The 24,660-nt window shown below is 46.4% G+C and overlaps 1 long non-coding RNA gene across 1 annotated transcript in view; it reads left to right on the forward strand.

Moving 5' to 3' along the window:
* LOC107976294 (uncharacterized) overlaps positions 1–24,660 on the forward strand; it is a 50,428-nt gene that overhangs the window by 24,447 nt on the left and 1,321 nt on the right. Inside the window, exon 2 of the long non-coding RNA XR_001720157.3 lies at positions 17,211–17,349. This is a non-coding gene — a long non-coding RNA (uncharacterized LOC107976294). The remainder of the gene's footprint in view (positions 1–17,210; positions 17,350–24,660) is intronic.

The raw sequence follows: 24,660 nt of genomic DNA on the forward strand, positions 1-24,660 counted from the left end.
TTGACCCTCTCTGATGCTGGGCGAAGCCGACTGGTTCCCCTCCCCAGGCTCTGTTCCCCCTTGCTCGGTTTCCCAGGTGAAGATGATGTGGCTGACTCTCCTCGCTTCCCTGAACGTCATTCTACCTGCCGGTCCCCACAGCCTTCTCGCCATGTGGTCTCTTTCTTGCTGTCTCTCCATAGCCTGCTGACCAATGCTCCTGCCCAGTCCCCCTGTGTGGGTGCCTGTAGTCTCAGCTACCGGGGAGGCTGAGGCAGGGGAATCACTTGAACCTGGGAGGCGGAGGTTGCAGCGAGCCGAGATTGAGCCACTGCACTCCAGGCTGGCGACAGAGCAACACTCCTTCTTAAAAAAAAAAAAAAAAGTTTATTGAGGTGGAACTCACACAACATAAAATTAACCATTTTAAGGTGAATGATTCAGTGCCATTTTGTATATTCACAATGTACAACCATCACCTCTATCTACTCCAAAACGTGTTAGCCACCATCACCCCAGAAGAGAATCCCATACCCATTAAGCAGTTTCTCCACATTTTCCCCTCCTCACAGTTTCTGGCAACCACTCCTCTGCTTCCTGTCCCCATGGATTTGACTTGTCAGTCCCATCCTAAACCCACCTGGCATTCCTCATTACTTCCTGGTGATGATTTTCTTTTCTTTTTGAGATGGAGTCTCACTCTGTTGCCCAGGCTGGAGTGCGGTGGCACAATCTCGGCTCACTGCAACCTCCGATTCTCTTGCCCCAGGCTCCCAGGTAGCTGGGATCACAAGCGTGCACCCTGATGGTGGTTTTCTAACACCTAACTGAATAACTGGAAATTTAATATGTCAAATGGACAAAAGAGAAAAGAGTCAGCTCAGGTGATGCAGGAACCAGGGGCTTCCGCCCAGCTGCCCGGCATCTTCTTGCTCTGCAGAGCCACCTTGGGACCTTCGAAACCACTGGTCTAGAATGAGCCCCATGTTACATGGAAGGGGATCTGAAGCCAAGAGAGGGAAGAGACTTGGCTGTGGTCACCTAGTGACTTAGTGGCATAGCGAGGACTGGAACCAAAATATTCTGGCTCCCTGGCTCCCTATAAAGTGCTGTTTTTTTTTTCCCTGAGGAAACAATTACAAAAGTGATATATTCTTGCGGTAATAAATTCAAACAGTAAAGAAATATAAAGTAAAAACTGAAAATTTCTCTATCTCTATCGCCTACCGCAGCCTCTGGAGACAATCAGTGTGAAAAGTTTGACTGTGTCCTTCAAGACTTTTTTCTCTGTGCATGCACACACACCCACCCACTCACTCACCTATACACATACACACCTACATGAGTTTTTTGTTTGCTTGTTTGTTTTGCAAAAATGCGATTGTACTAGATTTACCATTCTGTGATTTGCTTTTTATGGTAGTTCTTGAAGTTTGGAAGGACCCATTTGAGAGCTTACAACTGGAGTGATACGCCATGGAAAAATGGAAGTATCTCAATCACATTTATGTACCCAAAGAAAGGAACATGGGCCTAGAGAGCCTGAAGGCTGGGCAGGGTTTGTACAGGTGCAGGTAGCATTCCAGGTGAGCACCAGCTGAGCAAAGGCTTTGCAGTGGTGACAAGTGAGCTGAGATGGACTGAAGAGCTTGAGTCAGGGAGGCTGGGCTGAGAGAAGGGGCCAAACTATGAAGGGCCTTGAATGCCAGGGAGAGAAAACAGCAAGGTGTCAACTAAGCAGCGGGGAGCCACTGGGAGAGAAAAATGGAAGTGGTGCTTCTGGGAGAAGGAATATAGATCTCTAATGTGCATGTGTGTGCCTGTGTGTGCAAGTGTGCACACGCATTGGAGATGAGAGGGTTTTTTTTTTTTTTTTTTTTTTTTGAGACTGAGTCTCGCGCTGTCACCCAGGCTGGAGTGCAGTGGTGCAATCTTGGCTCACTGCAACCTCCACCTCCCGGGTTCAAACAATTCTCCTGCCTTAGCCTCCTGAGTAGCTGGGATTACAGGCATCTGCCACCATGCCTGGCTAATTTTTGTATTTTTAGTGGAGATGGGGTTTTACCATGTTGACCAGGCTGGTGTCGAACTCCTGACCTCAAGTGATCCACCCACCTCGGCCTCCCAAAGTGCTGGGATTACAGGCGTGAGCCACTGCGCCCAGCAGATGGCAGGGTTTTGGGTGGAGGTTAGATAGCACTGGCAGGAAGGAGCCAGGCAGGAGGCTGTGGCCCAGTCATGGGTGGTCTAGGCAGAGGCTATGAGAATGGATTCAGAGATGACCTGGAGGAACCCTCTGGACTGGTGGCCAGTTGGCTGCAGAGAAAGAGAACCAGACTGATGTTAGGACCGGATCTTGTATAAATGGCAGTAGGGGTGGCGTCACTGGGCCATTGGAAGTCAGGACTGGGTAGCGTCTTGGGGATGTGGCGTGGAGAGGGGAGCTGGGGGTTTTGGATCTGTTTGCCTCAGGTGGAGGTGAAGGGAAGCCAGGGTCAGCTGCCCCTGGGGCACAGAATCACACTTCCATGACTGAAGGGGGCAGGGTCAAGATAGGCTTACTTGAGAGGCTCTCAGCCTGCCCACTCTCTCCCTCTGCCCCCAGTTTTGAGAGAGATTTTTCTTCTCACTCTGCTTCCCCTCCTGTACTCTCTAAGGACTTACTCTGGCCTTGCCAGCCTAGTTTTCAGGACTCTGAGCCAGAATGGGAAACCAAGCAGAGACCAGACTGGAGGGTGACACAGGGGTGGAGGTTCTAGCTGCAGGGTCCATTTCAGGGCTGTCTTTTGCTGTGGACAATGGAAGTATGAGGGAAATTAGAGAACAAAAGAACCCCAAACCTCAAACGTTTACATCAAGAATTGCTGAGAAAGAGGAGGAGAGGGGAAGAAACCAAGTGCTGGGTGAGAGGGGCAAGAATTTTAAGGTTTGGAGGATGTGAGGTTCTGGGGAAAGGAAGAGAAAAGAAGAAAGGGTCTTTATCGAAGAGTCTAATGGGGTTTTAACTGGATCCTTTTTAGACTTTGAGAGATTCAAGCGAAGATTGGAATTTCCTAATTGCTTTTGGCCATCATACTGTTTCTTTGCGTGTAGTACCAAGGCAAGACTGGGCCACGTGGGGCAGAGGAATTCATTTGGATTAAATAAGAAGTATTTCCCACCCCTTTCACATTTTGTTTCTGAAGATGGGATGCATGTCAAACAGATGTACGCATTGTTAGTAAATGAATGATGGAATTTAGGATTAGTAGTGTCAGAGATAGCAAGAAACATACCAGTTAGCATCTCGGTTGAAGAAATAGGAAACCACTTAAAGTAGCTCAGTTGTAAGGGGAACTTGGCTGTAAGGACATTGAGTGTTTCCTGGAGGGATGTGGCAGGTCCTTGGGAAAGGGCTGGAGCTGGCTGCTGGTGATGCGCTGTCATCTCTGTCTCTGCTTCTCACTGCCTGTCTTCACATCTGTGTCTTGCTTCTCTCCTTCCCTGCAGTCCAGCTTCCTTTGCTACTCTGGTCCATGTGCCAGGGAATCAGCCCCTTCAGCTCTGGGAGCTACATGGAATAACACCAGTGTCTCAGGAGGAGCGGAATGTTTCCCTCTGTTCCAATCCCAGGTTCTTGAAGGATGGTGCTGATTGGCTCTGGCAGGGTGAGATGCCCCAATCCCCACCCCTGTGGCTGGTGAGGTGGAGGGGGCAGGATTACTGGGAGCCCAAGTGGCTGCGGGAGCCTCTAGCTGCAGCCCCAGGACAGGCAGCGAAGAGCTGTCCTTAGAGACTGCTAGGGCTATGCAGGCAACTAGTGGCTGCTTCCTGAGACAGTGCTCCTTTCTTGAGTGCTTAATTACCATCCCAGTCAAGAATGACTATACAAAATCTGATTTTCCCTGCACTTGAAGACAGAGCTGAGTCCCCTGGGTTTCATCTGCGGCTCTGAAGGGGACCCAGGTGGCAGGCAGAAAACAGAGCCCCCTTTGGCTCCAGCCCTGCCATTTCTCTTCTCAGCCCCACCTGCTGGCTTGGGTGCCAAGTGTAGTCCCAGCCAGGAAGGATTTAAGCCCTTGCCCGCTTGAGCCTCTCTCTGCGTCCTTTTCTCTTCCTTGCTGCTTCTGTGCTTTCTCTGACAAATGAATCCAGACCCCGCCCCTGTGGTGTGGACCTGCTGGCCCTAAAGTGTGTCTAGGAGGGGCTTGTTTCCTGCCTTTCCCTGCCCTTTCTCAGTGACTAGACACTAACTCCAGGCTCTGGGGGCTCTGCTGATGCTCCCCCACACATGCTCCTTGTAGCCATGGCTCTGGCACAGTGCCAGGTGCTGGCCTCAGAGGGTCGTGGTGGTGCTGGCGCTGTCTGGGGAAATGACCTTAGTCCTCTTCATGCTCCTTGCTGGGGGCTGGGTTACTCATGACAAACCTGAGCCCATGCTGAGGGCAGCCACAAGCGGGGGCACCAGAAAAGGTAAAACACTTGGCATCAATGAACTTACCCAGAATTTTGCAATCTAAAAACCTAGAAAGCAGGTATTTTAATTTCAAGAGTCATAATAATAATAACATTTAATAGGCTTTCCCTCTGTGACAGGTTTTGCTCTCAGTACTTAATTTATGTTATCCTTAATCCTCACAAACACCTGAAGAAGTAATCTGGCGTCATCCCTTCCTTTAAAGATGAGGACACTGAGGCACAGTAAGGTCAAGTGACTTGCCCAAAGCCAGGATTTAAATCCAGCCAGCCGGTCTCCAGAGTCCACAACCCTGATCACTGCACAGGGATTACAGAAGCTTTTGTAATTCCTGTAACTTTTGTGTCATTTCAAAAAAAATCAAATTTTATTTTGAAATTTATAGTAGGGGAGGGGAAGGGAATGGTACCAAATTCTTTTCAGTTTTTAGGGCATCTAAAGATCTGACCTTGATCTTATCTGCTTTAAGCTGATTTGTTAGTTTTGCTTACAGGGACGTATGGGTTCCACTTCTGGCTCCCCTAATCCAGAACTTTCCTGTCCTGGTACAAAGCTCTGGCCAGGGCTCTGTCCCCTTCTGCTGAGGACCTGGACTTGGCCTCCCCCGTGTGGTGCTGACAGCTCGTGTCTCACTGCGGGATCTTACAAGTGGGTAGGGGAAGAGGTCTGACACGGCTGTGCCCTTCCTCCCACTCCTGCCCTGCTTCAAGGAGCACAAAACCCTTTCACACCCTGCCCCTGTTCCTCGCTGGCTCCCAACAGCTCTGGGCTAGTGGCAGATGGCTCAGCCTCTAGATGGAAGAGCCTGCTCCTAGGAGGCTCCGACACATCAAAAGCAGATTGGACTCCAGACTTTCGCAGCTGAGAGGCGAGTGTCTTCAGGAGGGATGTGTGTTTATTAAACACCTCTGGAGCCAGCAGCTCAGGTGAGGCTTCTGTGTAGGGCAAGTGCTGAGGCCCAGAGAACAGGGGTTGGGTCCTGACTGCCCCAGAGTGGTGGGACTTTTGTGGCAAGCTGTCCCTGGCCTCAACTCCTCATCCGAATAATGGGGACAGTGGTCCTGGAGGAAGCAGGGAGGGCGAGAGCCATGCCCAGGGATGACAATAATGGTGATGAAGATGATAATAATAGCTGACATGTATTGAATGCTTGCCATGTATAAACTCAGTGCTAAGAGCTGTACAGGCGTTATCCACTCAACAGATCTTTATTGAGTGTCTGCATGATGGCAGGCATTGTTTGAAGTGTTTGGGATAATGCCACAACCTTAGTAAACAGTGCTTACTATGAGCAGGCACCATTCCAAGCACTTAATGTATAATACATTCTTTAATCCTCACAACAGCCCTAAAGGTAGGTAGTATTATTATCCCAATTTTACAGCTGTGGAAAACTGAGACACAGAGAGGTTGAGTAATTAACCCAAGGTCACATGGTTGGTAGGTTGGTAGGTGTTGGCATCAGGATTTGAACTCGGCAAGTTGAGCTCTGGTGTTTCTGCTCTTTAATCTCAAATGCTCTAGATGTGAATAAAGCTGCCCTCAAGGATCTGATAGCCACGTGGAAGGAGGTGTGTGTTAAGCAGCTATATATATCTATAAAATGTATTTTCAGATTGTTGTAATTGCCCTAAAGGAAATACATTAATACACTGAGAGAAATTATTTTTTATTTTTATTTTTGAGATAGGGTCTTGCTCTGTTGCCCAGGCTGGAGTGCAGTGGTGTGATCATGGCTCACTGCAGTCTTGAATTTCTGGGATCAAGCAATCCTTCCACCTAAGCCTCCCCAGTAGCTGGGACTACAGGCACATGTCACTACGCCAGGCTATTTTTTTTTTTTTTTTCGTGGAGACGAGGTCTTGCTATGTTGCCCAGGCTGGTCTCAAACTCCTGGGCTCAAGAAATCTTCCCTCCTCAGCCTCCCAAAGTGTTGGGATTACAGGCATGAGCCACCGTGCCCAGACGAGAGAGATTGTTTTAGATAATTTGGTCAGAACATTCAGTCCTCTCCAGAACCTTATGGTGGGTTCATTTGCTGTCCCATTTTCCAGATGATTATGGTGAGGCTTCGAGGGATTAAATAGGGAGCCAGAAAGGAGCCAAGCAGTAACTCAGATTCAGGGCACTGGCCTCTAATACCTGTAGTCCTGGTCACTGCTGTGAGGCTCCCTGTGCTGTGCTTTGGCCAGGCAAAAGAGCTTTCTATAGGGCTTGGGGTGGGTGAGGTCTGTGGGTCTCTCCCAGAGGATCCACCCTGTTCTTTGTTGCAAAGCATCAGGAGGAAATCTCCCGTGTCTCTGACTCCCTTGCTGTCAGCCTTCAGGGCCTGGGGTGTGCACGTGTGTGGCCTGTGTACCCGTGTGGGGTGTGCGTGTGCATGTGCATCCCTGCACTCGCTCATGTGTGATTGTGTATCTGTCTCTCTCCTTCCCTGCAGGCTTCTGCTTCACAGACCATCCTGACCTTTTATTAGGTCACTTTATAATTGATTGAAATGTCCCAGGTACCTTCTCTTAACTCCAGGGTGATTATGACAATTATGATGATTATCAAGTAAAAAAATAAAAAAGAGAGCAAGAGAGGAAGGGGGCTGGGGACTGGGGGTTGGGAATTGCTGGAGAGCTAGGCAGTGCTGTCATTAAGCGACATTGTGTGAGATTGTTCGCCTTCAAAAGGCCTCTGTGAAAAGGAGAGAGTGTCTTTAAAAACAAGGCCCATTATGCAGGCGGCACGGGGTGCACGGTGCTGGTGGGAGGACCATGGGGTGTAATTAGGGCAGTGACAGCTGGAATTACACAGCGTCTCCGCAGTGGTGCCGCCTCTTGGTGGTGGGGGGGTGGTTGGAGGAGGGGACAGGTAATAGCTGGCAAGTTCTGGATCTTTGCCAGGAGCTAGAGTCCTTTGGCGAGCCAGGGTGACCTGGGATTGGGCAGAAGGGGCAGGGAGCGTGGGGCTGCCAGAGCCATTTATCTCTACCAGGAAGGCAGCCTCTTATTTTTGGAAGCCTTTTATGATGGCTCACCGCCCCTTCCAGGCTTTCTGAGCATTCCCACCCCTACAGGGAGTTGGCAAAGGAAAGCCAACTGTGTGGAACAGAGGATGCAGATAAATAATCTCCCAGCCCCCTCTGCACAGGAGTGCAACAGCCTCCACTCAGCTGTTCTTTGAGGAAGGGAAGCTGCACCTCCTGCTGGCCTGCCTGGTCCCTGTGGGGCAGGCTGGTGCTTATCTGCAGGGCTTGCTCCAGTCTCACCATTCCAAACCACAGGGTGGGATTAAGCAGCATTCCCATGGCAGGTGGAAATGTCGGATGCCTCAAACCCTTCCAATCTGCAACAGAATGGGGGTTAATGAGTGACCTAGTCTCTCCTCTTTTTCCTTCCAACACAGGGCCCCTCTAGAGCATCCTCCAGACCTGTGGTCCCATAGCTTCCGCTTATACAACCCCCAGCCCAGGGAACTTACTCCATATCTAACAGGCTCTGGAGCCCGACTGTTTGGGCTTAAATCCCACCATTTATTATCAATGTGACCTTGGGTGAGTGGTGAGTTCTGTCACCTCTTTGTGCCTCGGTTTCATGAAGATAATAATACTCATCTTTATGCCATAGGGCTGTTGTGAGGACTGTCCAAGACACTTGATATTAAGGACTTAACCCAGTGCCTGCCACACAATGAGGCCTCGATAAATGTTCTTCCAAGGTAGCTTAAGCAAATTTTACTGGAAGATAATTCTTTTCTTGCAGTGAGCTAAAATCTGGAAGTTTTTCTGTTGATCCTGGCTCTGCATCCTAGGGCTGTGCAGTTGGTCATTCATTAATTTATTCATTCAATAAATGCATATTGAGTGTCTATGATGTCAGGCCTTGTGCTGGTGAGGGCCTTGTCTGCAGAAAGTTGAGATGGAATTCCTGGTCTGTGCTTCTCCAGCCCCTTGTCCCCTGCTCTGCAAAGATACTGTGGTCTGTACAAGCCCAGTGGGAGGGGCCAGGCCACAACTCTGGTTATGACTTGACCTAAGAGTGCATGGAGAGGCAGGGGTGTTTGGGGTGGGAGGGGCAGTGACAGCCCAAGGCCTGGGGCTTTTCCCTCTCTCAGAGCCACTAGGAGAGGGGTCCTTAGCACTCCTCAACCCCAGGAACCCAGGCAGCTACAGGTGGGCCATTGGCCTTGGAAAAGGCCGAATGTCCCCAGCCCTGGGTCAGTCCCCTGATGCTGTAAACATTTCTGCTCTGAGCAAGCTGCAGCCAACGGACTAAGGGGTCACCACTACCTACTAGAGGGGATGTTTATGTTATTATTATTTTTTTTGACTCTTAACGAGGAAAGTCAGAACCTCTGTTTCCTGGAACTCCTCGCGCTGTTGTTTAGATAAGTTTAAATGAGCTGTGATTAAGCTAATTTTGAGGTAATTAACTTGGGGAAGGAATCCTTCACTTCTTAAAATTCTAAGTGACTGTTCATTAGAAGAGGGGGCACTCGCAGAGGAGCCACGCGGCTTTCAGGAGGCCCGCTTAATTAAAACATAAGGAACTCAGCCACAGAGCAAGGGTTTACCGTCATTAATGAAAAATGAATATTCTTTATCTAATTACACAGCATAATTAATTGGAGTCTCCAACCATGGAGGTGGAGGGGGGCAGAGGAAGCCACAGGAAGGCAGAGGCTCCTGTTCCCACAGACCCCAGGAAGGGTCGGAGCCAGACTCTGGGATCCTCTCGAGGTCTCCTCACCGCTTAGGGCCCAGGCCAACCCTGGCCCAGGATGCAGAAGGGCCGGGTGGGGAGCAGACTCGGCCCCATCTTTGATGCCCCACAGCCGTGGGAGCAGGTTCCTGCCTGGCCCCAGAGGTCTCTTCGGTGGCAGTTTGAGCCTGTGTCAGCCAATCTGCATCCTAGCATTTGATTCTGTATTCAGTAAATTTATCTGGCACCTCGTATGTGCCAGACTGTGAATGAAACAGATCTAAGCCCTGCCCTTCGGAAGGGCACGGGTTTGAATCCTGGCTCTGCTGCTTTTTCACTGCAGTGATCTTGGGCAAGTTCCTTCATTTTCTGTGTCTCAGTTTGCTCATCTGTAAAATGGGATGAACCATAGCACATAACTCAGAGGGTTATTATGAGGATTAAGGGAATTAATATTCATAAAGCACTTAGAACAGTGCCCGGCACATATAAGTGCTCTGTAATAAATGGTTATTTTCTAAATAAGAAAACAAATCGGGATGGGTGCTATGAGGAAAAAGAACAGGATGTATTAAATAGCAAGACAGAAGAACACGAAAGGACTGGCTTTAGAAGTGGCATTCAGAGGGAGGGTGGGAAGGGGATGTGGCTGCCTGACTGTGCCCCCTCCCCACCTGCCAGCCCCACTGTTGCCACCAGGTCCGGATATGCACCTTCTGGTGTCTCTACCTTCCTCTCCATCTTCCTTCTGGGGACTTCCTAGGTCAGCAGCACATTTTGATTCGCCCTCTGAGTGCCCCCAAAACATTTTGCCCAGGCAGGGAGTTCTGTCAAGGCCCAGCTGTCTACAGGTGAGGCCAGCACAGAGCACATGTGAGAAGGCATCTTGGAGATGGTGTCATCAACCCATTTTACTGGTGAGACTGAGGCCCAGGGGACACTGTCAGGGGGCTGGCTAGTGGGGCTGGCTTTCTGATTCCCAGCCCACTACTCTCACTCTCTGTCCAAGGTCAGCCAGCATCTTGCTTCTCTCAGTCTGGCTGGGCTGGCCATCCCCCTGAGTCCAAACCTGATCCAGGATCCTTTTGTCTGGTGCCTGAGGAATCTGCATTGCCCCGCGATTCAGTTTTCTGAGCTCTGGCTCAATGTGCTTTCCAAGAATTTCTTTCTCTTCCTGATTTCCTATCTCTTTTCACCTCTCACTCTCTCTCTGTCATTGCACAGAGCCAGGCACAGAGGCAGCTATTGGGGTTAAAAGATAAATGAGGTCGGCCAGGTGCGGTGGTTCACGCCTGTAATCCCAGCACTTTGGGAGGCTGAGGAAGGTGGATCACCTGAGGTCGGGAGTTCGAGACCAGCCTGACCAACATGGAGAAACCCCATCTCTACTAAAAATACAAAATTAGCTGGGCGTGGTGGCACATGCCTGTAATCCCAGCTACTCGGGAGGCTAAGGCAGGAGAATCACTTGAACCCAGGAGGCAGAGGTTGCAGTGAGCCAAGATCATGCCATTGCACTCCAGCCTGGGCAACAAGAGTGAAACTCTGTCCCGAAAAAAAGAAGATAAATGAGGTCTCACCCTATTTCTGGGCAGGTGCATCCAATCTAGTCACATTCTCTCTCTCTGCATCCTTTGCAACCACTGGGCCCCACTTCTCTCTCCCTTTCGTTTAATCTGGTTTTGAGGGGAACAATGGGGATGCTTTTGCCTATTGCAAGCTGCTGTGGGCATGGGCTCCAGGCCATGCCCACATCGCAGACCAGGCAAAGCAGTGCAGGTAGCATGGGGAGGGCAGTCACCAGGAGGTCCCCTGTCACCTGTCTCCAGGGAGGTTACCTGTCTCCAGGCAGGTCACTTGTTTCCAAGCAGGCTGCCTTCTAGACCCGCATGCTGGTGACTCTTCAGAGTTCTCAGGGTAATTTTGTTCCCTGAAAAGGAGGCCATCCCTGGGCCTGCCAGGCCGCTGCTCTGGGGCCTTGCCCTCTGGTTCTCCTGCCCATTTGGGAGAGCGTCTTTGTCGCAGGAGCTGTGACAAAGGGGGTGCAAGAGGCTTCTGGCTGAGCTAAACTGATCATATTCTGGATACAGCTTTCAGTTAATCTCTGAGGTGTTTTGAGGTTGTCTTTGGGGAAGAGGGAGAAGTAGGCCTGGGGAGGAGCTAGGTGGCAAGATAGAAAAGAGAGAGTGTATCAGGAGGGGCCTTATAAAGATAGACAGATGATAGCTATGGAGAAGAGGCTGATGGGAGAGTGTTGTTAGCTGTCCCCAAGGATTCACCGCTCCAAAAAGAGAATTTGGAATGCCTGCAGCATTTTGGAAAGTCCTTTGTTCCTCCCTTTCTGGGGGAGCCAGAGCCTTCCCAGGGGATTCACTGGGACCAGGTCTCAGATGGGCCAGGAGAGGGGACAAGGGGATGAGAGTGCACTAGTGGCTGCTGTGCAGAAACAAAGCCAGGTTGAGGACATGTCCATAGCTCCTCCTGTTTTGCTAAAGCGCCTCCCAGGAGTCTGGGTCCCTTCCTGGCACAGTGCTGTGCAAACCAGTCTCTTCCCCAAAGCCATGGCCCCTTTCATGCCCCAGTTAACTGCAGAAAATGCATGAATTTATTTCTGCAAAGCTAACCTGAAACAAAAAACATTATATGGGCTGGAAGGAGAAACTTTGTGGGCGGGAGAGGTGGAAAGTCACTGCTCCTGGCCCCTGGGGATCCCAGTCTCTTCAGAACCAGCTGCATACAGCCAGAAGCTGGGGCTGAAACAGACTCTCTGGTTCCTTATTAGCTCCAGGTTCTGCTTAATCTGATGATTCTTGAGATAGCAGGAAGCTCTTAGTTCCCTTCTCACAAGGGCGGGTTTGAGTGAAATCAAATAGACTTCTTGCGTCGTTTCAATCACCTGCCTGAAAGGCTTGATTTAGCTCTCTGGTCAGAAAGATGGGATTCAATCAATATTCATCCAAAAAAGCACATTCTTCCTAAAAAATTACTTTGCATATTATTAAACGGTAGTGACACTCCCATCTCCCAGGGAGCCCCAGCTTGTGTTTTGAGAAGAGGCACACAACACATGGGAAAGTTGTGATTTATTTCTTCACTTTCTTTCAGATTCATTTCACGGCTCTTTTGGCAGATGGGACAAGTGGCATTTGACTTTCCTTTTTTTTTAATTTTTTGAGACAGGGTCCTGCTCTGTTGCTGGAGTACAGTGGTGCAATCATAGCTCACTGTAGCCTCTAGCTGTTGGGCTCAAGTGATCCTTCTGCCTCAGCCTCCCAAGCTGGGTGACTACAGGCATGTACCACCATGCCCAGCTAAGTTTTTGTTTTTTGTAGAGATGGGGTCTCACTATATTGTCCAGGCTGGTCTCTTGGGCTCAAATGATCCTCCTGTCTCAGCCTCCCTAAATGCTGGGATTACAGGTATGAGTAACTGTGCTTGGCTGACTTTCCTGAAGGGAGAAGGAGAAGGTACTGGTGGCAGGACTAGGGAGGCAGGGCGGTGGGGCTACTGGTCAGGCCTGATGGCGTGAAGGTACACCCTGTCACAAAGACACATGCACCAAAGTGGTTTTCATGAAACAAGCCCAGTCTGCACTGACTGGCGGGTCTTTCCCTTGGGAGACACAGCCCTGGCTTTGGAATTGGTCAGAATCCTGGCTGTGTGGCCTAGAGCAAGCCACTTTGGCTTCTGAACCTCAGTCTCCTTAATTGTCAAATGGGGAGAATAGCACCAATGTGGTAGGGTTGTGCGAGGAATAAATGGGACAACACACGTGCAGTTGCTGGCTCATGACAGGCGCTCAGCTAATTTGAGTTCCTTTTTTGGAAGGTTGCTGATAACGTCTTTTTCATTTCTGTATATTGAATGTGGAGAAGGCATTTACTAATTTGTTGAATAAATGGAATTTTTATAAAAAAGAAATTTGTTCAGCTCTGAAATTTTACTTCCGTTAGCTAGAGACGTGAATTGTGAGCTTAAATGGTGCGGTGGCTCATGCCTGTAATCCCAGCACTTTGGGAGGCCGAGGCGGGTGGATCACCTGAGGTCAGGAGTTCGAGACCAGCCTGGCCAACATGGTGAAACCCTGTCTCTAATAACAATATAAAAAAATTAGCTGGGCATGTGGTGGTGGGCACCTGTAATCCCAGCTACTTGGGAGGCTGAGACAGGAGAATTGCTTGAACCCAGGAGATGGAGGTTGCAGTGAGCTGATACGGTGCCACTGTACTCCAGTCTGGGCAACAGAGTGAGACTCCATCTCAAAAAAAAAAAAAAAGTGCATGCTGCGGGCCAGGGGCGGTGGCTCACACCTATAATCCCAGCACTTTGGGAGGCCGAGGTAGGAGGATCACCTGAGGTTAGGAGTTCGAGACCAACCTGGCCAACATGGTGAAACCCTGTCTCTACTAAAAATACAAAAATTAGGCCGGGCGTGGTGGTTCATGCCTGTAATCCTAGCACTCTGGGAGGCTGAGGCGAGTGAATCACCTGAGGTCAGGAGTTCAAGACCAGCCTGGTCAACTGGTGAAACCCCGTCTCTACTAAAAATACAAAAAATTAGCTGGGCGTGGGGTGCACGCCTGTAATCCCAGCTACTCAGGAGGCTGAGGCAGGAGAATCGCTTGAACCTGGGAGACAGAGGTTGCAGTGAGCCGTGATTGCGCCATTGCACTCCAGCCTGGGCAACAACAGCGATACTCCATCTCAATAAAAAGAAAACAAAAACACAAAAATTAGCTGGGTGTGGTGGTGTGTGCCTGCAATCCCAGCTACTAGGGAGGCTGAGACAGGAGAATCGCTTGAACCTGGGAGGTGGAGGTTGCAGTGAGCTGAGATAGATAGTGCCACTGCACTTCAGCCTTGGCAACAGAGCGAGACTCTGTCTCAAAAAAAAAAAAAAAAAAAGTGCATGCTTTGACATGGGTACCTTTGCTGAGGTTGGGGGTGGGGAAACTACAGCTCAGAGGCCACACCTGCCCATTTTTTGTAAGTAATATCACTACACCCATTTATTTGCATATCATCTGTGGCTGCTTTCACACAACAACTACAGAGTTCAGAGTTTGCAACAGGGACTATCTGACCCGCAAAGCCTAAAATATTTACTATCTTGTCCTTTATAGAAAAAAAGTTTTCTGAATTCTGGCTTGGGCCAGTGGTTCTTGAACTTTAGTCTATATCAGAATCATCTAAGGAGCTTGTTAAAACAAATATTGTTGGGCCCCACCCCCAGAGATCCTGATTTAAAAGATCTGTGGCAGAGCCTAAGAATGTGCATTTCTTTCTCTTTCTCTCTCTTTCTTTCTTTCTTTCTTTCTTTCTTTTTCTTTCTTTCTTTCTTTCTTTTCTTTTCTTTTCTTTTTTGAGACAAAGTCTCACTCTGCTGCCCAAGCTGGAGTGCAGTGGCGCTATCTCAGCTCACTGCAACATCCATCTCCTGGGTTCAAGCGATTTTCCTGCCTCAGCCTCCCGAGTAGCTGGGACTACAGGCGTGCACCACCACGGCTGGCTAATTTTTGTATTTTTAGTAGAGATGGGGTTTCACTATGTTGGCCAGGCTGGTCTTGAACTCCTGACCTCGTGATCTGCCCTCGCTGGCCTCCCAAAGTGCTAGGATTATAGGTGTAAGCCACTGTGCCTGGCCAAGAATGTGCATTTCTAACAAGTTCCTAGGTGATGCTGATGCCCATGCTGCTGATCTGCGGCCACACATTGAGAACCACTAGCTTAAGGCTGTTTCTTATGCCTGGAATGCCTTTTCTCCAACTGCCTTTTAAATTGCAGCTGTTTTGAAAGATCAGCTCAAATGCAACCTCAATGACGCTTTATGAACTGGACACCTGCTATATGCCAGACACTGTAAAGGCATTGAGGATACAATTTGGTGGACAAAACAGACACATTGTCATTCTTTGTGAAGCTTTCAGTCTAGTGGGGACATGGACAATGAACAGTTAAAAAATATAAGTACAAATTGTGATGGGTATGATGAAGGGCATCATGAGAAAATTAAAAGTGGAGTCTACTCTACTTGGGGGGTTAGGAAAAGCATCTCTAAGGAGAGACATTTTAGCTGACATCAGGATAAGAGAAAGTCATCCTGGAAAGAACGAGGAAAAGATTCTTTCAGGCAGAGGGAAGAATTGTGCAAAAGCCTTGGAGTAGGAAAGAGTGTGTTGCATTTAAGGGGTGAAGAAAGGCCAGTGTTGTTGGAGTGAAGGAAGAGGACATGATACAAGGTGAGTATGGTGATGTAGGTAGAGGATAGGTCACAGATTGCATTGTTGGCCCCAACTTTTAACCCCTCCCTGCATTCACAGCCTTGCCTCAGTGTCATTGTGGGTGTAGACACCTGTCCTTTGCCTTTGGGCTTGGCCACAAGATTTACTTTGGCCAACTGATATTCCTATAGAAGTTCCAGCCTAGGCCTTGAGAGGATTCATATGTTTTAAATTGCTATCTTGTTTCTGCCAGCATCACCAGCAAAACACGTTAAGGCTAATGTGCTGGTCCAAAGCATGCAGAACGGTCGTTAGCCTAAATCAGCTGATCCAGCTGACAGATGGACATGTGATAATATGTTACTGTTGTTGTTAGCCCACTGTGTTTTGGAATGGCTTGTTTTGGGGATGTTTTGTTACACAGTAGTAGCTGACTAAGACTAACGATAATGAGAAATTTGAGCTTTATTCTAAGTACAATGGGATGTCATTGAAAGTGTTTAACCAGAAGTGTAACATGATCTGGTTTATGATTGCAAATGATCTCTCTGGCGCTGTGAGGAGGGTAAGGTGTATGGAGGAGGCAAGAGACCACCCTAAGCCATGTGTCCAGACTCAGAGCCCAGCACAGTGCCTGGCATAGTAGAGGTGCTCAGGAGCTGTTGTTCAGCCCTCCGTAGCTGGAATGAACCCACCCTTCCCTGTATCCCCCAATACTCTCTTTGGGCCCTCTTACCTGTGACTTGGTGGTAACGGTGCTCATTATACTCCTGCTGGATTTGGGATTCTTGAGGGTAGAGACCTAGGTCCTTCTATATGTCTCCTGGGCCCCTGTAGGCTCAGCTCAGAGCAGAAGTCAATAACCTCCCTGAAATGAATTAATATAAAGGGTTTTTCTACAGCTGCTACAAGTTGGATTTTCACTTCAGTGGTCTCTAATGGATCCAGACACTTAAGTGACTTCTACCAGGTCATGGGGTGGCTTCCTTTAAAACCTCATCAGCAAAGAGGGACTGCTTGAGTGGTTCCCCTTTAGTCCTAAGATGCGTGGAAGTGGATATTGCAGAGAGAGAGAGCTCTGAGGCAAGGAGCAACTGCTCTACGAAGGCTTGAAGAACTGGGCAGGAAAGCCAGCTGGAGCCTATTTACAAACCTTTCCTAAAAAACTAACAAACATGAGTAAACCCACTGTGGCAGGAACACCTGTTCTGTGGGGATGTTTCCTAACACTTTACTTCAAAATATCTGGAAAGCAAAAGCAGCCTGTACATACACTCTCAAACTTAAATAAGCAAATCTACTTTTTTTGGACGAATTTTGACTACCCTGGTTCTCACACTATTTACCCATGAGGCTCAGAGTATTTAACCAAAAAATTTTATGACTTACACTAGGATTATATCCCCAAAGAGCAGGCCAAAAATGGGGATAGACTGGATCCTTCTATCCCTGGAAATTTTATAGAAAGACAAAAGCTTTTTTGTCTCATATTAGTTGGTCTGGCTCAAAGGCAGAAACATTCCCCAGATAGCCTCTGTTGAGCTGCCTGTTTCAGGAAATGAGCTTTACTAGTTCAATAGTTCAACCCAGTGCATCAGAATTTGCTGATCGTCTAATATGCACCCCTCCCTGGGCTAGGCAGTGATGGGTGGCAAAGATGCCTAAATGCCGTTTTGGCCTCAGCAGTCTTAAGCCTGGTAAGGCAATACATTCATTTTTAGAGGAATTATTTAATTAGAGTCAGTTTCTCTGACTAGGTTGAGCAGAGACTGGGTGTGTTTCTTCTACAGCATGGCATTACCAATGCCTAATACAATGTCTGGCAGCACTTAGTAGGTGCTCACTAAAATTTGTTTTATAATCAAGGTATAATCTACATATGGTGAAATGGACAGATCTTATATCCATAAGATATTCCTGATGAGTTTTGGCAAATGTGCAACCAACACCCTAATCAAGATCTACAGCAGCATTGTCCCACTGAAACATAGTGTGAGCCACACAGGTAATTAAAATTTTTAAATTTTTCTAGCAGCCTCATTACAAAAGCAAGAAAAGCCTGGACACAGTGGCTCATGCCTGTAATCCCAGCACTTTGGGAGGCAGAGGTGGGAGGATCATGTTTAGGTCAGGAGTTTGAGACCAGTCTGGCCAATATGGTGAGACCCTGTCTCTACTAAAAATACAAAAATTAAGTGAAGGTGATGGCACACACCTGTAATCCCAGCTACTCAAGAGGCTGAGGCAGGAGAATCACTTGAACCTGGAAGGCAGAGGTAACAGTGAGCTGAGATCACGCCACTGTACTGCAGCCTGGGCAACAGAGCGAGACTCTGTCTAAAAAAAAAAAAAGGAAAAAGAAACAGGTGAAATTAATTTAGTAATATATTTAAGGCATCCATTCCAAGATGGCCAACTAGGAACAGCTCAGGTCTGCAGCTCCCAGCATGATTGACAAAGAAGATGGGTGATTTCTGCATTTCCAACTGAGGTACCTGGTTCATCTCATTGAGACTGGTTGGACAGTGGGTGCAGCCCGCAGTGGGTGAGCCAAAGCAGGGTGGGGCTTCGCCTCACCTGGGAAGCGCTAGGGGTCAGGGGATTTCCCTTTCCTAGCCAAGGGAAGCCATGACAGATGGTACCTGGGAAAATGGGACACTTCTGTCCAAATACTGCGTTTTTCCCACAGTCTTAGCAACCAGTAGACCAGGAGATTCTCTCCCGTGCCAGACTTGGCAGGTCCCACGCCCACGGAGACTTGCTCACTGCTAGGGCAGCAGTCTGAGATTGACCTGCAAGGCAGCAGCCTGGCAGGGGGAGGGGCGTCTGCCATTGCTGAGGCTTGAGTAGGTAAACAAAGCAGCCAGGAAGCTCAAACTGGGCGGAGCCCACCGCATGTCAGCAAGGCCTACTGCCTCTGTAGACTCCAACTCTGTGGGCAGGGCATAGCTGAACAGAAGGGAGCAGAAACTTCTGAAGAGCTAAGTGTCCCTGTCTGACAGCTCTGAAGAGAGCAGTGGTTCTCCCAGCATGGTGTTTGAGCTCTGAGAATGGCCAGACTGCCTCCTCAAGTGGGTCCCTGACCCCCATGTAGCCTAACTGGGAGACGCCTCCCAGTAGGGGCTGACAGACACCTCATACAGGCAGGTGCCCCTCTAGGACGAAGCTTCCAGAGGAAGGATCAGGCAGCAATAATTGCTGTTCTGCAGTATTTGCTGTTCTGCAGCCTCCACTGGTGATACCCAGGCAAACAGCGTCTGGAGTGGACCTCCAGAAAACTCCAATAGACCTGCAGCTGAGGGACCTGACTGTTAGAAGGAAAACTAACAAACAGAAAGGAATAGCATCAACATCAACAAAAAGGACATCCACACCAAAAACCCATCTGTAGGTCACCAACATCAAAGACCAAAGTTAGATAAAACCACAAAAATGGGGAGAAACCAGAGCAGAAAAGGTGAAAATTCTAAAAACCAGAGTGTCTCTTTTCCTCCAAAGGATCACAGCTCCTCGCCAGCAACAGAACAAAGCTGGATGGAGAATGACTTTGATGAGTTGACAGAAGTAGGCTTCAGAAGGTCGGTAATAACAAACTTCTTCAAGCTAAAGGAGTATGTTCTAACCCATCACAAGGAAGCTAAAAACCTTGAAAAAATGTTAGACAAATGGCTAACTAGAATCAACAGTGTAGAGAAGACCTTAAATGACCTGATGGAGCTGAAAAACATGGCATGAGAACTTCGTGACACATGCACAAGCTTCAATAGCCGATTCGATCAAGTGGAAGAAAGGATATCAGTGATTGAAGATCAAATTAATGAAATAAAGCAAGAAGACAAATTTAGAGAGAAGAGTAAAAAGAAACAAACAAAGCCTCCAAGAAATATGGGACTATGTGAAAAGACCAAACTGACATTTGATTGGTGTACCTGAAAGTGACAGGGAGAATGGAACCAAGTCAGAAAACACTCTTCAGGATATTATGCAGGAGAACTTCCCCAATCTAGCAAGGTAGGCCAACATTCAAATTCAGGAAATACAGAGAACACCACAAAGATACTCCTTGAGAAGAGCAACCCCAAGACACATAATTGTCAGATTCACCAAGGTTGAAATGAAGGAAAAAATGTTAAGGGCAGCCAGAGAGAAAGGTCGGGTTACCCACAAAGGGAAGCCCATCAGACTAACAGTGGATCTCTCAGCAGAAGCCTTACAAGCCAGAAGAGTGTGGGGGCCAATATTCAACATTCTTAAAGAAAACAATTTTTAACCCAGAATTTCATATCCAGCCAAACTAAACTTCATAAGTGAAGGAGAAATAAAATCCCTTACAGACAAGCAAATGCTGAGAGATTTTGTCACCACCAGGCCTGCCTTACAAGAGCTCCTGAAGGATGCACTAAACATGGAAAGGAACATCTGGTACCAGCCACTGCAAAAACATGCCAAATTGTAAAGACCATCGATGCTATGAAGAAACTGCATCAATTAATGGGCAAAATAACCAGCTAACATCATAATGACAGGATCAAATTCACACATAACAATATTAACCTTAAATGTAAATGGGCTAAATGCCCCAATTAAAAGATACAGACTGACAAATTGGGTAAAGAGTCAAGACCCATCAGTGTGCTGTATTCAGGAGACCCATCTCATGTGCAGAGACACACATAGGCTCAAAATAAAGGGATGGAGGAAGATCTGCCAAGTAAATGGAAAGAAGAAAAAAAGACAAAAAGAAAAAAAAAAGTAAGGGTTGCAATCCTAGTCTCTGATAAAACAGACTTTAAACCAACAAAGATCAAAAGAGACAAAGAAGGCCATTACATAATGGTAAAGGGATCAATTCAACAAGAAGAGCTAACTATCCTCAATATATATGCACCCAATACAGGAGCACCCAGATTCATAAAGCAAGTCCTTAGAGACCTACAAAGAGACTTAGACTCCCACACAATAATAATGGGAGACTTTAACACCCCACTGTCAATATTAGACAGATCAACGAGACAGAAGGTTAACAAGGATATCCAGGAATTGAACTCAGCTCTGCACCAAGCGGACCTAATAGACATCTACAGAACTCTCCATATCAACAGAATATACATTCTTCTCAGCACCACATCACTCTTATTCTAAAACTGACCCATAATTGGAAGTAAAGCACTCCTCAGCAAATATAAAAGAACAAAAATCACAACAAACTGTCTCTCAGACCACACTGCAATCAAATTAGAACTCAGGATTAAGAAACTCACTCAAAACTGCACAACTACATGGAAACTGAACAACCTGCTCCTGAATGACTACTGGGTACATAACAAAATGAAGGCATAAATAAAGATGTTCTTTGAAACCAATGAGAACAAAGACACAACATACCAGAATCTCTGGGACATATTTAAAGCAGCGTGTAGAGGGAAATTTATAGCACTAAATGCCCATAAGAGAAAGCAGGAAAGATCCAAAATCAAAACCCTAACATCACAATTAAAAGAACTAGAGAAGTAAGAGCAAACAAATTCAAAAGCTAGCAGAAGGCAAGAAATAACTAAGATCAGAGCAGAACTGAAGGAGATAGAGACACAAAAACCCTTCAAAAAATCAATGAATCCAGGAGCTGGTTTTTTTGAAAGGATCAAGAAAATTGATAGACCACTAGCAAGACTAATAAAGAAGAAAAGAGAGAAGAATCAAATAGACGTGATAAAAAATGATAAAGGGGATATCACCACCGATCCCACAGAAACACAAACTACCATCAGAGAATACTGTAAACACCACTAAGCAAATAAACTAGAAAATCTAGAAGAAATGGATAAATTCCTGGACACATACACCCTCCCAAGACTAAACCAAGAAGACATTGAATCTCTGAATAGACCAATAGCAGGCTCTGAAATTGAGGCATAATTAATAGCTTACCAACCAAAAAAAGTCCAGGACCAGATGGATTCACAGCCGAATTCGGCCAGAGATACAAAGAGGGGCTGGTACCATTCCTTCTGAAACTATTCCAATCAATAGAAAAAGAGGGAATCCTCCCTAACTCATTTTATGAGGCCAGCATCATCCTGATACCAAAACCTGGCAGAGACACAACAAAAAAAGAGAATTTTAGAACAATATCCCTGATGAACATCGATGCGAAAATCCTCAATAAAATACTTGCAAACCGAATCCAGCAGCACATCAAAAAACTTATCCACCATGATCAAGTTAGCTTCATCCCTGGGATGCAAGGCTGGCTCAACATACACAAATCCATAAACGTAATCCATCACATGAACAGAACCAATGACAAAAACCACATGATTATCTCAATAGATGCAGAAAAGGCCTTCGACAAAATTCAACAGCCCTTCATGTTAAAAACTCTCAATAAACTAAGTATTGATGGAATGTATCTCAAAATATTAAGAACTATTTATGACAAACACACAGCCAATATCATACTGAATGGGAAAAACTGGAAGTATTGCCTTTGAAAACTGGCACAAGACAAGGATGCCCTCTCTCACCACTCCTATTCATCATGGCATTGGAAGTTCTGGCCAGGGCAATCAGGCAAGAGAAAGAAATAAAGGGTATTCAGTTAGGAAAAAAGGAAGTCAAATTGTCCCTGTTTGCAGATGACATGGTGGTATATTTAGAAAACCCCATCGTCTCAGCCCAAAATCTCCTTAAGCTGATAAGCAACTTCAGCAAAGTCTCAGCATACAAAATCAATGTGCAAAAATCACAAGCATTCCTATACACCAATAACAGACAAACAGAGAGCCAAATCATGAATGAACTCCCATTCATAATTGCTACACAGAGAATAAAATACCTCGGAATCCAACTTACAAGGGATGTGAAGGACCTCTTCAAGGAGAACTACAAACCACTGCTCAACAAAAGAGGACACTAACAAATGGAAGAACATCCATGCTCATGGATAGGAAGAATCAATATTGTGAAAATGGCCATACTGCCCAAGGTAATTTATAGATTCAATGCCATCCCCATCAAGCTACCAATGACTTTCTTCAGAGACTTGGAAAAAACTATTCTAAAGTTCATATGGAACCAAAAAAGAGCCCACATAGCCAAGACAATCCTAAGCAAAAAGAATAAAGCTAGAGGCATCATGCTACCTGACTTCAAACTATACTACAAGGCTACAGTAACCAAAACAGCATGATACTGGCACCAAAACAGATACATAGACCAATGGAACAGAACAGAGGCCTCAGAAATAACACTACACATCTACAACCATCTGATCTTTGACAAACTTGACAAAAACAAGATATGGGGAAATGATTCCCTATTTAATAAATGGTGCTGGGAGAACTGGCTAGCCATCTGTAGAAAGCTGAAACTGCATCCCTTCCTTACACCTTATACAAAAATTAATTCAAGATGGATTAAAGATTTAAATGTTAGACCTAAAACCATAAAAACCCTAGAAGAAAGCCTAGGCAATATCATTAAGGACATAGGCATCAGCAAGGACTTCATGACTAAAACACCAAAAGCAAAGGCAACAAAAGCCAAAATAGACAAATGGGATCTAATTACACTAAAGAGCTTCTGTATGGCAAAAGAAACTACCATCAGAGTGAACAGGCAACCTACAGAATGGGAGAAAATTTTTGCAATCTACCCATCTGACAAAGGGCTAATATCCAGAATCTACAAAGAACTTAAACAAATTTACAAGAAAAAAACAAAAAAACCCATCAAAAAGTGGGCGAAGGGTATGAACAGACACTTCTCAAAAGAAGACATTTATGCAGCCAACAGACACATGAAAAAATGCTCATCATCACTGGTCATCAGAGAAATGCAAATCAAAACCACAATGAGATACCATCTCACACCAGTTAGAATGGCAATCATTAAAGTCAGGAAACAACAAATGCTGGAGAGGATGTGGAGAAATAGGAATGCTTTTACACTGTTGTTGGGAGTGTAAATTAGTTCAACCATTGTGGAAGACAGTGTGGCAATTCCTCAAGGATCTAGAACTAGAAATACCATTTGACCCAGTGATCCCATTACTGGGTATATACCCAAAGGATTATAAATCATGCTGCTATAAAGACACATGCACACATACATTTATTGTGACACTATTCACAATTGCAAAGACTTGGAACCAACCCAAATATCCATCAATGATAGACTGGATTAAGAAAATATGGCACATATACACCATGGAATACTATGCAGCCATAAAAAAGGATGAGTTCATGTCCTTTGCAGGGACATGGATGAAGCTGGAAATCATCATTCTCAGCAAACTATCGCAAGGACAGAAAACCAAACACCGCATGTTCTCACCACAGGTGGGAATTGAACAATGAGAACACTTGGACACAGGACAGGGAACATCATACACCAGGGCCTGTCACGAGGTGGGGGGATTGGGGAGGGATAGCATTAGGAGGAATACCTAATGTAAATGATGAGTTGATGGGTGCAGCAAACCAACATGGCACATGTATACCTATGTAACAAACCTGCACGTTGTGCACATGTACTCTAGAACTTAAAGTATAATAAAAAAAGAAAAAAATTTACCTAACCTAATATGTCCAAAATATGGTCATTTCAATATGTAAGCAATGTAAAATTTATGAATGAGATGTTTTATATATTTTGCCTATCCTAAGTCTTTGGAAACCAGGTTTTATACTTAAAGCACATTTCAATTCAGACTAGCCATGTTTTAAGTGCTGAATAGCCACATGTGGTTAGTGCCTACTGTGTTGGACAACACAGAATCAGAACCTTTTCATCACCCTAGGAAATTCTGATTTCTGCCTGCCTGTGAGTCAATCCCCTTGTTACCAGATGCAACTGCTTTTCTGATTTCTATCACCATAGATTAGTTTTGCCTGTTCTTGAACTTGTAAAGAGCTCAAACTCGTGTGTTTGGTTTCTTTTACTCTACATAATATTTTGGAGATCCATGTTGTGTTTATCAGTAATTTGTTCCCTTTTCATTGCAGAGTGGTGTTCCACTGTCTGCCTATGCCATGTTTGTGTATCCACCTTTAATAAATATTTGTTTTTGAATGAATGTCAGTGCAACATGGTAAGCTACATAAGGAGCCCCGGGCGAAGGACAAAGTGTTCTATGGATTCAGGGTGGCAGGATGACAAGAATTCAGGGGGTTGGATGGCCTAGGGTGGTGTTCTAGAAAAGGGGGGCATTTGGATTGGACTTAAGGAGATACTTAGAGTCTCGATAGGTGAAAGTGGAGGAGGGGAGGCATTCTACATGGAGGAAGTGTCTGGAGCAAAGGCCTGGACCTGGGTG

This window comes from Pan troglodytes, chromosome 1 (assembly GCF_028858775.2).
Source record: "Pan troglodytes isolate AG18354 chromosome 1, NHGRI_mPanTro3-v2.0_pri, whole genome shotgun sequence".
Lineage (NCBI taxonomy): Eukaryota > Metazoa > Chordata > Mammalia > Primates > Hominidae > Pan > Pan troglodytes.